Source organism: Corythoichthys intestinalis, chromosome 13 (assembly GCF_030265065.1).
Source record: "Corythoichthys intestinalis isolate RoL2023-P3 chromosome 13, ASM3026506v1, whole genome shotgun sequence".
Classification (NCBI taxonomy): Eukaryota; Metazoa; Chordata; class Actinopteri; order Syngnathiformes; family Syngnathidae; genus Corythoichthys; species Corythoichthys intestinalis.
In genome coordinates, this window is record NC_080407.1 from 2,990,800 (window position 1) to 3,004,398 (window position 13,599).

At 37.2% G+C, this 13,599-nt stretch overlaps 1 long non-coding RNA gene across 3 annotated transcripts; it reads left to right on the plus strand.

The window, feature by feature from the left end:
* Positions 1-1,330: 1,330 nt before the first annotated feature.
* Positions 1,331-13,318, plus strand: LOC130927654 (uncharacterized). 3 transcript variants are annotated; one of them, XR_009066477.1, is made up of 5 exons: positions 1,331-1,443; positions 7,639-7,689; positions 7,810-7,841; positions 9,549-10,990; positions 12,342-13,318. It is a non-coding gene; the product is annotated as an uncharacterized LOC130927654 (long non-coding RNA). The 3 variants fall into 3 exon arrangements; XR_009066479.1 differs by having other exon boundaries at positions 10,021-10,990; XR_009066478.1 differs by lacking the exon at positions 1,331-1,443 and adding an exon at positions 6,399-6,418.
* Positions 13,319-13,599: the final 281 nt, after the last annotated feature.

Sequence of the window (13,599 nt, forward strand, 5' to 3'; positions counted from 1 at the left end):
TCTCTTCGAGTTGGCAGAAAAAAACGCAAGTTTTCTCAATGTTTAAATAATCTACATATTTTTATGATCGTTATAAATGCATTTACACAACAAAATAACGCTGGAAAAGTTTGTTAAATATATTTCTCGTATGAGAGCAAAGCGCCACATTCATTTACATTCAGCGAAGCCGACACAGGTTTCTGTATAGCATCTTCAACAATCAGTTTGAAGCTTTTCCGTACCCCACTCCTACCACTTTCCGAATCGCACGGCATGCACTGTTCTTACTTGGATATTCAGCATCACCGATGGAAAACATATATTGTCCGCTGACGAAATAGCGCAAGAACAGGCACACATTCTGCTCAATTGTGAGGGCCTGACTTCGGCGGGTTGCACTGGTAACGAATTCCCTCGGCTGAAAATCGATATCTTTCATGGAGAACACCGTCTGGGTACGTATTCCCGGTTTGAACATCCACCTTTTGTAGTCCCGGTTAGCCGGGAAGTTAGGCTGCACGTGATGAAGTGACTCTCGAAGTTACCCTGATAAGCCAGAAAACCGACTTAGTAGTACAGCCCGTTGGTGTGTGGAGTTTTTTTTTGTTTTGTTTTGTTTTGAGGGCACTTGGAGTGGCGTTTTTAATGCTATGAAAAATATATGGACAAAGGACAATATAGCATCATACATTTTGATGAAAATGACATCAAATATGTACAACGGAATTTGGTGCTATATGCAGTGCAAATAGTCAATGGCAAAATATAGAAATCACAAAAAATTATAATATTATTTGTTTCATAGCTGCCTTCCTGTGGGGATTTGGTGCACTGCAACTGCAACTGGTTATTTTAGAAGTAACTGCCCCTCAGCACAATAAACATGTTGCAATGCTGCCTTTCTGTGGGGATTTGGTGGAACTGCAACTGATTAATTGCTGAATAACTGGAAGTAACAGCATTTAAGCACAATACTATGAAATCACAGGAGTGCCAAAAGGATAAATGAATGAAAATATAAAAGTATATCTTGCCATTGACTGATACTTTTTGCCATAGAAAAACACACGAAAAGAAAAACAACGGCAATATGGTTTATTCTTTGTGTAACAAGGTGGAAAGTCGGGCTCCCCGATTTTCCTATATAAGCACTGTATTTGTTTGTTTGACAAATATTTTTGGCATTCCTGGATAGTTAAGATTATGAACAAGTTTGTATTTATTGTGTGTGTTAATGTAACGGGATGGGCAATAGGACCTTGGGGGAAACCTTGTGGCCGTAAGTGCCCCAGGGGAACCCTTAAAAAGAGAGCTACCAGCAAGGGGCGCTGAATCACTTTCCTTGAGGCAAGGCAAGCCCACGATTAAGAGAGCAATTCACAACAGGTGCGCTAGCGAGGACGCCAAAGACTGCTGCGTGGGGCGTTCGTCGATCTATACTCACTTTCGACATAGCAGAAGGTAATATTTTCTTTTATTTGAAAGTGTTGTCACAGTTATTAACTTAATCTGGGCATTCAATTTTAGCATCCAGGCACCTGTTTGGTATGGGGCGCCGTTTGTAAAGGAGCACATGCTGAAAATTTCGACAACATTTTCTCATATTTAGCGCCACACAGTGTTTAAAATGTGGTGTGAAATTTTTTGTCACTTTTTTTTTTTGCACATTTACAACATTATTTAAAAATAAATATTTAAGTTGCTAAACAATCAGTATTGTACCTGAATGTTGAAATCCAGAACTAAATGTTTATTTATATCTTAAATGTAAATATTAAATTCATATCCTAAATATTAAATTTATATTCTAAATTTATATGTTAAATCCAAACTTTATATTTATATATTAAATCTAAATGTTAAATTTATATCCTAAATTTATATGTTAAATCCAAACTTTACATTTATATATTAAATCTAAATTTTAAATCCAAATCTTAAATTATATATTAAATTTAATATTTTAAATCTAAATCTTAAATTATATCCTAAATGTAATTATTAAATTTATATACTAAATGCTAAATCTAAATGTTAAATCTGGAAAAGGGTGAAACTAAATATTTAGCTTAATATGCAAATTCACACGACTGGACACCGGAAGTAACAAAATAAAAGCTTGGAGCAGCTCAGACTGTTTGTTCACGTTGCTTGAAAATGAATAAAGCCTACTGAACGGTGGCGGTCGCCTCTTGGACATGAGTCATTGTGATAATAACAATATCTAGGTTAAATACACATTTAGGAGAAACTATTTAAAGAGTATTTTGTGCTTTTCGTGTCACTTTTACGTCCATGAGCCCAGTAAAGTTACTAAGAATAGCCACCAGGGGTCTCTGTTGGACTGGACCGTAGCTCAAGGTTGACCTTTCTCACTTCATTCATTCATTCATTTCTACTGCAAAAATCCCGCGTTTCTCACAGTCGGCGAAGGTGGGCTGAAAGAAAATATGTCGGTCAAGTCAAGTTTAGCAGAGACTATCAGCCAACAGTCACAATACACTTAAGTTACCGAAGTGGATCGTGAAGTGGAAGCCGCTGTCGCCGACGCTGTAGCTGTGGGAAAATTTTGTATCGGTCTTTGTCAGTCACGTGCCCAAACTAGCGGACACGCCCCCATGCGCCATTTTGAGTGTATCACGGATGTAAACAAACCAGAACAGGAGTAGCTCCGACGCCACGTTACTGCCTCCAACTTCATCCCTGGATATAAAAAAGTCCCTCGTTTACGGTATCAGCGCTTACCTATAAATCTCTCGAAGCTCACGGACATTTAACGAATGGCTCGGTGCAGGATCTTCGCATTTCGACCGCAGGACTGCGACAACACAGTCGTCACTCGTTGCTACTCTCAGAAACATGATACAGCTCTTACTTGAACATCCTTGAACTTGAATTGTACCTTGAATATCATCTTAAACATCACATGACTAAAACAGGTGAAGGAACTGTCATAATGACATGCAAATTCATGTATATTGCACAATATATTGTTTCAGTGTTGACATTGCCATGCAAAGATGTGCAATTCTCTCAATGCAGGACTTATCATGTGAAGTGGGACAAATTTACTTGAACACGTTATTCTACAACTAGTGTTATTTTTCTTCATATGCACGTTTTATATTTCCTTGTATTGCTATTTTCTGTTTACCATTGTGCTGCTGCTGCTGTTTTGATTGAGAATTTTAAATCCAAAAAAAGTAAACCTGTCAAACATCTCGTTTTGTTAGCAAACATTGTATTTCCTATTCAGTGTTTATCTCCACAAAATTGTTTGAATTAGTAAAAAAAAAAAAAAAAGTACTTTTCATCATCAAAACCAACACGTTTTACGTACCTAAGAGTAGCAAGGAGTCAAGACTTCAAAATTGTCACTGACATACTTTATTAAACAGGTTTAAGTCATCTACAAACGTATAAAAAAAACTGCTTGTACAAACACTACGAAAAGAAAATTGTACTATACTACTGTTGGGCAATGGCTTATCAGGGCACAGCAGAAAGTGACCTTATCCAACATTGTAGCTTCTTCACCTTCACATGGAAGAATCATGTTTATGGGTATGGTTCCTGTTAAGATATTATACTTCTGACAAACATTTCCGATGACCCTTTCAACATGGATTCTCAAATGTGCTGACAGCGGCCTTTTGTAAATGCTGGGAGTTTGACATCTGAACACTACATGCCCACACATTCTTGTATGTCAAAACCTCTGTCAGCCAAGACAATGTCCCCAGGCAACAAATTATCACAAAAAAAAAAAAAATCACTGTTCAGGGTTTTATGTTTGTCACTTGTATGCCCTCCCCAGCCTTTTGATATGAAACAAATGGCTCCCTTGGGTGTAATACATATTAAATACTTCATAGTGTGGTGGTGCTTGTACAGTGGGGAGAACAAGTATTTGATACACTGCCAATGAGTTTTCCCATTGGCAGTGTATCAAATACTTGTTCTCCCCACTGTAACTGGAAAACATTTGGGCACGTGCTTTCAGATTTGATGGGTTTTCTGTGAAAATTTCAAAACGGTCAATAATCACAGTCTGTGTCACATCGTGATTGGTGTTGTGCGTCTCATCCTCTGTGATTAGCTGATCACCTTCTTCTCCAGCTTCATGTGTCCCCTCTTCAGTCTGTAGCTGACCACTTTCTTCTCCAGCGTCAGGTGTCCCTTCCTCATTCTGTTAGTGACTGTTTATTTCACCAGGCTCAGATGGTCCCTCCTTAGTCTGCAGCTCTTCAATGTTTGCATCCTGCTGGACCCCCATCTCTGGTGCTTGCAGTGTCTCTTTCCGTAGCTGCTCACATTCGTCTTGCAGAGCGTGCAGTGTTTGTCGGTGTAACACAGGGGTCTCCAAACCAGTCCTCGAGGGCCGCTGTGGGTCCTGGTTTTTGTTCATACCGATCAAGCATAGACCTTTTAACCAATGTGGTTTGTACTAAAACAAGCAGCACCTGACTGCAATCAACTAATTAAACATATAAAACACCAGATTGGTGAAAAGGTGTGGTCTTGATTTGTTGGAGTGAAATCCTGCACCCACTGCGGCCCTATGTGGAATAGTTTGGAGACCACTGGTGTAACAGATGTGTGTCCCAGATGTAGGGATGGTGCCCAGTCTGGGTCAGTCTCCATCATTTCATAAGCTGGTTCACCTGCAATCACAGGTTTTATTTAGAAAGCTAGGTAAGATTGGATATTTCCATGGCATTTCACTGTCGTAAACACTTAATCAGACATGCTGCCATCCCATCAGATCTCTCAGATCACAAAAGGAAATCTCGCGCATTGATAAATATTTCTGTGCATCTTTGCTGTTTACCTTTATATTTTAAATCATTCACTCTATAATGTTTTTATAAACAATAACTGAATAAATTAAACACTGATTTATCACGTACAGATTAACCCATTTCAACTGCCCTCCCTCTTTGCCTGTAGTTTACAAGTGAGCCTAGCTAGCTAAGGTTAGCCAATGAGAAAATAGCGACTTTAGAAAGAAAAAAAACAGCATATTCAGTATCAATACTTTGAAAAAAACTGACTTGCCTTTATGAAAATGCCGAGAGCAAACACGCCGGAAGGGAGATATGGTGTCGAAAGTGATGCCCTTCCGTCTCACTGCTGCGACCCAGACCATCCGACGCCGCTTCATTAGTTCCTCAACCTGCTGTCTATAACCTCTTTTCCAAGAGGGAAAACGAAAAAATCATACGTCGTGGTCAATTTGCTGCCATTTTTGCCGTGTGATTTAGTATGGCAGCCTTTCAAACAACACGAGTGTCCCATTTATCAAAGACAATGATGAAAGCAAAGACGATTCTCACTGCTCAGTTGTTTACAATAAGTGTACACTCAAAATGGCGATTCAACCCACAATGCACTGCGGCTTTTGACAGCGTTACGTCACCTGACAAAGACCGATTGCTGTGAGAATGGCTTGGCCGATAGTCTCTGCTAAACTTGACTCGCCCGACATATTTTTTTTCAGCCCACCTTCGCCGACTGTGAGAAACGCGGGATTTTTGCAGTAGAAATGAATGAATGAATGAAGTGAGAAAGGTCAACCTTGAGCTACGGTCCAGTCCAACAGAGACCCCTGGTGGCTATTCTTAGTAACTTTACTGGGCTCATGGACGTAAAAGTGACACGAAAAGCACAAAATACTCTTTAAATAGTTTCTCCTAAATGTGTATTTAACCTAGATATTGTTATTATCACAATGACTCATGTCCAAGAGGCGACCGCCACCGTTCAGTAGGCTTTATTCATTTTCAAGCAACGTGAACAAACAGTCTGAGCTGCTCCAAGCTTTTATTTTGTTACTTCCGGTGTCCAGTCGTGTGAATTTGCATATTAAGCTAAATATTTAGTTTCACCCTTTTCCAGATTTAACATTTAGATTTAGCATTTAGTATATAAATTTAATAATTACATTTAGGATATAATTTAAGATTTAGATTTAAAATATTAAATTTAATATATAATTTAAGATTTAGATTTAAAATTTAGATTTAATATATAAATGTAAAGTTTGGATTTAACATATAAATTTAGGATATAAATTTAACATTTAGATTTAATATATAAATATAAAGTTTGGATTTAACATATAAATTTAGAATATAAATTTAATATTTAGGATATGAATTTAATATTTACATTTAAGATATAAATAAACATTTAGTTCTGGATTTCAACATTCAGGTACAATACTGATTGTTTAGCAACTTAAATATTTATTTTTAAATAATGTTGTAAATGTGCAAAAAAAAAAGTGACAAAAAATTTCACACCACATTTTAAACACTGTGTGGCGCTAAATATGAGAAAATGTTGTCGAAATTTTCAGCATGTGCTCCTTTACAAACGGCGCCCCATAGTTTGGCCTCATCAGCAAAGTGTGTGTTCTCAATTCTTCAAGGAGGTATTTAAGCAATGTATTTTAATATTTTGTGTACATGCCTTAATGATTATTTTTGCTTAATGTAATAGGACCCTGGCATGTCACTGTTTTTCCCCCTTTCTAATTAGTATTTTAAGAGTTTATGGTTTTTTATTTTATTTACGTATATAGTTAATGGGATTGTGCACTTTACAGGGTTTGTGGGGCTGGCGTTTGCAGTGTTTTTAACCAAAGTGGCTTATAGGATTGCAGTTTTTTCAAGTGTTGCTTTGAATTTGCCACTGATTATTAAAATGGTTTGTTTTTAAATCATACCAGCCCTATTTAGGAGGATCTTCAGCCCATGCACTTTCCTGTTTTTGTCTGTTTTTTTTTTTTTTTTTTTTTTTTTTTTTTTTTTTTTTAATTTATTTAAAATATATTGTTTTGACCCAGTCCTAGCCTCTTGTTCAGTTTATTCGGAACACATCTGCATATATTATGTTGTTGTGCCATTTCTGGTCACTACATTAATATCATTTTAGTTATGCCTAATATATATTTATATATAGCGATTTGAATTTGCTAATGAAATCCAGACATTTAGTCTGGAAGTTTTCAAAATGTTTTGGTAGTTTTTGAAAACAAAGGTGAATCGCCTGAGCAAATGCACATAAGAGTTGGTATAAATCGATTTATTTCGTAATGACCATTTAGCCCATCAATAAATGAGGTTCATATTTGTGAGAAATGACCCCCGTTGACCCAATCTGTTTTATTCATATCCAGTCCCTATTAAAAGTGCATGCTGTAATATCGTCCATACCAAATGTATGCCCTTGCTTTATTTAAGTTTAAACATTAGAGATTAGACCATCGATTGGCTGCCAGTTAGGGACTGGAGGTCATATTTAGCCGCTTTTTTAACGGTGACGTCATTACCGGAAACTCATAAGCTGCAAGTAATTGTGCAAGCCATCATTCCAGCGTCTGTCGCCACCCGATTCCTGAGCACAAAGTAAGTCTTTACCATTAATGTTCAACATTCCGATCGGAACTTTTTTTCGTTTCTATTTGACGCCAATTCACGTTTTGACCGTGCTAAAAGCTCACCAGCGTGCTTTTTAAAATGTTTACTGGACTGCGGCCTGACTAGATATTCATTCGAGGACCACAAACATGCACTCGTTTAAATGAATGAGGTACAAATTTAAGTATATCGAATCAATGTTATGTGCGCAAATTTTACTTTCTCATAACAGGATGGACGCCAACATTTCCGATATCTGATCAAGAATGCCATTTGACAGCAGGTAAACTAACCAATTATGTTTAGTCTAATTTGTGTCAGCAGGTTCTTATTTGAAAGTGAATGGGCACATAGATTCTAAACGTTTGAATGAGTTTACTAATTTTTACCTTTTCTGTCGCAGGCCATTGTCAAGAGGCCCTCTTCTAATCACAGGTGAGACGAGCAAATACACAAACGCTTGCAAATCTCATTTGCTAGCTATTTTGGGGCCCTAGGCATAAATGCTTTGTGGTGCAGCCCCCCCCCCCATGATAGAATTTAGTCATGTAAACGTAGCTGATAATAAATAAACAATTGTTTAAAAAAAAAAAAAAAAAAAATTCTTTCCTGCAAGTGATGCGCGGGCATCATCTCGCTTTTTCCTCTTCCTTTTTTCCGCCCCCGACTCTTGTTGTGTTTCCGATGACGTTTCCTGTCAAGAATAAACTTCTGCAAAATTTGCGACTGAAGCATAATGGAGCAAACCACTAGGGAATTGGAGGGGGGGGCACCAAAGGTAGACTGACGAGAGGGCCGCACAGGAGATTTTTTTTGTGTAAATAATGAGCCCATGTTACTTATATTTGTATTACTTGCATTTGTCAGGCTTTACAAAGTTTTATTTTTAAATACTAATACTATATATTGTTGTTGTTATTACAATTACTATTTTTTAGCATTTTTTACAAACTTTTTTTTTTTTTTTCTTGGTGCCCCTTCAGGCAGTTGGTGCCCTACGCGCAGTGCGTGTTATGCGTATGTGGAGCGCCGTGTCTGGTTTTATCAGAGCAGTCAGACTCAAGTAGAAGTGAGCGTCCGTCTCAAACGACACAGTGCGACAATACAGCAGCAATCCAGGGAATGTTAAGCTTTCAGTTGTCATTTAATAGACAAAAATCACAAAGCTAATGAAATGTACTAGTCTATGCCTTGTTTTCTTACAATTGGTTGGGGGGATAATTTGTTAATTGAATTATAAAATACAATTTGTTATCTAGGCTGATTAATGGACTGGGCCTTGCAACAGTTGTGTATAGGTAATATGCAGGGTTACATGGTGAGATTGTTAAACATGAATGTATATATTTAAATGTAAGGAATGGAACTGATATGTCAGGATTTAAGGACAAGGGGTGGGAGTAAATAAGTTCTTCTCACTCCTTTTCGAATACTCCTACTTTTTTTCTTTTCATTATTGGTACCTATGTATTAAGTATTCGAAACACGTTCAATCAATGTAGTGCACTATCCTGTTCAGTGCCATTGACTGAGAAAGACATCTGATCAGTTTTAACCAGGAGGGTTTCTGGTCAGTCCTCTCGGTCAAATGGATCGGACGTCTTTTGCAGTCAACGGCAGATTTTACAAAATCTCTTGGTAGGGATTTTTTTACTTGACAGTGACAGAACTGTATATATTTAACAAATTAACAAGTCTTAATAAGGCATGATAATAATAGTAAAAATAATGCATGTGTTTCGAGCATGTCCATGCCACCAGCCTCAAGCAGAAGCGAACGTCTGTCTCAAACGACAGTGCGATGACACTGCAGTGATCCAGGGAATGTTCAGCTTTATCATTTAAAAGAAAAATATCACAAGTACTACTGCACTTGCTTAATCCGTGCTTTGTTTTCTTGCAATTGGTTGGGGAAAAAAATAGTGTGTTAATTGCATTATAAAATGTATATAGTGAACGGTCCTGTTTCAGTGCCATTGACCAAGATCGACATCAGATCAGTTTTAACCAGGAGGGTTTCTGACCAGTCCTCCCGATCAAGTAGATGGGACATCTTTAGCAGTCAATGGCAGATTTTACAAAAGCTTAGTTTTGGGATTTAGTACTGTTGAGTGTATTTTTTAACAAGAGTTAATAATGCAGGTTTCCAGGAGTGTTGCCCCAAGAGCAGATTGAGCACGTCCAAGCTGTTCAGCCTCAAGCAAGAGAAGCGAGCGTTGTCTTCAGTGACAACACTGCAACAATCCAGGGAATGTTAAGCTTTCAGTTGTCATTTCAAAGAAAAATCACAAGGCTAATGAAATGTACTAGTACTCCTGCATTTGCCTAATACTGCTTAATCCATGCTTTGTTTTCTTACAATTGGTTTGGGGGGGGGGATAATTTATTTGAAATATAAAATGCAAAATGATGTGTATATAGTGAACTATCCTGGTCAGTTTTAACCAGGAGGGTTTCTGGTCTTTTGCCGTCAAAGGCAGATTTTACAAAAGCTCTTTGTAGGGATTTTGTCCTGTTGACTGTGTATATTTAACCAATTAAGTGTTAGTACCCGGGGTATGAACATAAATTGTAAAGTACAATGTAATATAACTCGATTCATATTTGGTTCCAGGAGTGTTGGCGCAAGAGCCTCGAGCAGATTAAGCGCGTCCAAGTAGAAGCGATCGTCCGTCTCCAACAACGCCGAGGGTGATGTCACGGCAGCAATCCAGGAAATTTTGAGCTTGTAGTTTGATCAACGTGTATCAATTGGTTACTGACATCTGTTCTTTCGATAGGACTGGTGATATTATGAGACGAAGATCAGCAGCGACCTTGCAAAGTGGATATTCTCTGCAGTCGACTTGAGTGTCATCAGATGTTGGGAGACCAGAAGAGTCACCGAAAGAACATCCTTGATTGAAATGGTTGCCATTTGTCAAAGATGAGTACACTCAAAATCCTTACTCTTATTTAAAAAAAAATATATATCAAGTCTTTCCGTATGTGGTATAAAAATAGAACTGCTAAAGATGCTTTTAACTATGGAGGACTAGTAGTGCCAATCTTAAATGAATGTAAAATTAAATATCTTAGACTATTTACTAATTCCTTTATTTCAATATTGTCACATCTTAAAATAATGGCCCTAGTCACTTTTTTTCTTTCTGGGGGTAAAAGACTGATTTTAAGGTGGCAATATTTCAACTTTTGTCATTATTTCAAGTTTTACGGTCTCGATCAACGGCGCCGCAATAAAAATAAAAGTGAAATGGGAAATGCAGAAATAAATGAATACTGTGCAATGGAAATGTAGAGATATTAATAAACAAAAGTTGAATATAAAATAAAATGCATACAAAATGAAATGGTGAACTATGAACATCTTAATGAAACGTATGACTAAAAATGAATTATCAAATTCACCGATTTTCGGCTTTTGTGCATCTTCAGTTTTCAGGAGAACCCATCGACGGGAAGTTGCCTAAATGGTCCAGGTTGGATGTACGAACAGTTTCTGAAGCATGTTTTAACAACTGCCATCGTAAGGAAGGAAGACACTTGCCTGCCTGCCTGCCTGCCTGCCTGCCTGCCACTCATTGGTGAGCCTCTATGTAGCAGTAGGGCTTGTTCAGTCATTTCTTGGTGTAATAATTTTCCAATTTAGCTTAAATGGAATGTAACTGCTGGAAAAGCAACATTGACAGGTATGTCAAAATTAACCTTTTAGGTGTTGTCATTTTTAAAAAAAAAAAAGGGGGGGGGGGGAACTTAGTCTAACAACCACTTGATACTCAATGCATTATATCAGCTGGTATGTTTTCTTACAACAGGTCAATAAAATAGCATACTGTTAATTCCATGATAAAATAGAAAAACGTTTGTAAAATAAAAAACGACTTATGTGAATGATCCTGTTTCGGTGCCATTGACTGACGCGGACGCCCGATCCGTTTGACCGGGAGGACTGGCCAGACCCCTCCCGGTCAAACGGATCGGATCAGTCTTTTGCAGTAAATGGCAGATTTATTGATGAAATAATATTCAAGCTTTTAGAATATATAACATTTGTCAAATTGTATATATAGTTCTACATGAATATGAAATTTAACTTGAGCGTATGAAATTATTAATGGACTAAATGTATATATGTTTGAGCGAAATTATTCAGTTGGTTTAGTTTACAATAGGTTAAATGTTAATTTTATTTAGAGAAAAGCCCAAACTTTATTAATGAATTAAAAGTAACAATACATTTTCACTGTTTAGGACAATAATTTTGAAGGAATGGAAACAAGTGGAAATATTTAAAGTACAATTTACAATAATGTAAAATTCACCTAGTTAAGTACCGTATTGGCCTGAATATTAGATGGCCCTGATTATATGATGACCCCCTCTTTTTAAAGACTAAAGTTAGAAAACAACTTTTGAACACCAAATTAATTTTTATACAGAAAATAATTACAGTACATCTGAAATGATTATAACAATATATTTGAGAAAAAGCATGTTATTTTGCCTCATTCAAATCTTAATATCTGATCACTTTTTTTTAATAAAGTGCAATCATTCTTATATGAATGGCTTCTGGTTTTTGAAATGTAAATAAACCAATTTATTGTGATTAAGCAACAAAATTGCAATAACTGCATTAACCATCAAAGTGAAGTCTGTTTTCTTGAAACAAATCTGAATAAGGAAAAACATTGTAATAAAATAATGCAAACTGGTTAAACTTGAGTAGCTGAGATCTGTCATGACAGAACATCGCTGCAATGATATCTGGCGCCATCTAGCGTCGTGAATGGGTATAACGTTTAGACACAGAATGTAAGACGACCCCCCCCCCCTTCTGTTATTCAGGCCAATACGGTATATATTGAAAAGTTTCTCAATCTAACAATAAAAATGTACAAGAGTTAATAATAAGAAAATCCTATATTTTTCCAGTAGTGTCCTGTAGCAGATTGAGCACATCCGAGCAGGGGAAGCAAGCATCAGTCTCCCAGGGCTGCGCGCAACGGCCAGAACAGTCCAACGGATCAGGTCATCAAACATGGTATCAAATGCCCCACAGCAAAATCAATTTTGCCACATACCAAATACCACTTTCAGTTCTCTGGAGTATAATGGCCTCCAGGGGAGGGGCTATGGAAGGTGAAGGACCTCTTTGAGGGGATGAAGATGAGACAAACAGGATGACTGTTCTCTCGCCAAGATTTTTTTTTTTTTTTTAATGCTTGTAAAATGTTTGTTTTTTTTTCAACTTGGATGGTGCTAGTGCAGTTGACTTTCAAAGCTAATGAATGTAAACACTTAAACAGCAGGCAACTGATGTAAATATTATTGCTCACTATTGTAACTGGTCACTCAGAGTTATGTAGTTTGCCATGATGTCACTTTGGATGTTTCTATGTGCTCTACCACTAATGTGACCAAATAAACTGATGGACTGAGTGGTTCTTTCCAACACGCAACTGGTGGAAAATATTCTCAAGTTTTAGTGGTGATTAAGTGACTGTGACGGTATATTGCCCCAGTGCAAAAATGTAACAGACTGGTGGCCACCAGGATTAGAAGCACAAAACAAATTTGGGTTGACCAACGCTTTGCAAAGGTAAATCATTCAGTTATTATACCTGTGTTGCGTTTCAGAACAGACTGGCTAATAAAGTAGTTGAGCACTGATCATGTGAAGATTCATAAGTAGTCCACAACTCATGTATACTGCATACCAAATCAAATGAGTAAGCTAGTCCTAGTTTCAAATTGGTGCACCACTATTAAAATCATTGGGTATCTTTAGCATAGCTGACAGAGCTGCCGTGACTTGGACGTAGACTAGCTTGCAAGCTAGTCAATAGCAATAATGGAAGTGCAACTCCTGTATATTGGTCCTTGTAAAATGCATTGAAATTGGGCTTGAGTAGCCGATATCAAGTACTGGTTTTAATACTTATGTACAGTATATCATGACATACATTTTTTTTTCCATATTTGGTCAAATAAAATTTGTTTCATGTAATACTGTTCACACCTTAATTTGTTTTCCTCATTACATATCTGAAAAATGGTGGTCTGCTGCGTCATAAAACCACTAGAGATCGCCAAATACACATTAATTAGTGTTGAGGTTGAGTGCTTTTCCACTTTGAAATTTGGGTAGTTTGGTGCTTAACTCTGGGTGTTTGCTTGCCAGTGGTATTTT